The sequence below is a fragment of the Apis dorsata genome, unplaced genomic scaffold (assembly GCF_000469605.1).
Source record: "Apis dorsata unplaced genomic scaffold, Apis dorsata 1.3 scaffold_344, whole genome shotgun sequence".
In the NCBI taxonomy this organism is placed as follows: domain Eukaryota; kingdom Metazoa; phylum Arthropoda; class Insecta; order Hymenoptera; family Apidae; genus Apis; species Apis dorsata.
The window spans coordinates 189,572-190,533 of record NW_006263611.1 but is presented as its reverse complement, the minus strand read 5'-3'; positions in this window follow the sequence as shown (position 1 = coordinate 190,533).

Below are 962 nucleotides of genomic sequence, written 5' to 3'. Positions count from 1 at the left end.
TACTATTACCGCGAATTATGAAACGAGTTACGAGTATGTATGCTACGATATTCTGTAACGATATATGTATATATACCTACATATATATACATATATCGTTATACATGTATATTATACGAACACATACACACAATGCGCGCGCGCACATACACACGCACGCACACACGAACCTTTCTTATTGATTATTAATTATAATTATTATTATTATTATTATTATCATTATTATTATTATCATTATTCATATATAATTGTATATACTAGGTTGCGGATATAATAATCGATGCGCGAGGATGAATGGCCGAATACTGCTGCGATATCCGTTTGTACTTCGGAGAATGAACGACTTGCCAAAAAATCAAACGTGACGTGATCCAGATCACAGCTGAAACGATCGCCGGACGATCGAATTTAAATAATTAACATTTCTAAATACATACATACTTACGTACTTACTTAAATACGCACTAATGCCGATATTTCTAGAAAAACGTGCGATTCGATCAAAACCCGAGTTCCATATTTCGAATCGATAACACCTACCATTCTGAACTGTATCTGGAAACGCTCATCGATCACGAATTTCGTTTACGGATACCAAGAACGTTCCCGATCTTTTTACCCTGCCCTTCTCCTCTCTTTCCAACTCGTTATTTTTAACGATTATTTCCATTCCCATATATATATATTGTGTAACCACGCGCGCGTGTGTTTATATGCGTGCGTGCGTGCGTACGTGCGACGAAGAATGAAAGGGAAGAGAGAAAGAGAAAAGGAGAGAGAGAGAAAGAAAGAGAGAGAGAGAGAGAGAATGGCAGTGTAAGAGATACATGATCGCGAGAGGAATATACCGAGCTATTGTATTCTCCATCGATGGATCGATGAAAAAATGTTCCCTTCCATGCACAAAATCGGGTAACGATATCGCGTGATCTTCGACCTTTCATCCGATCGTCGCTTCATCG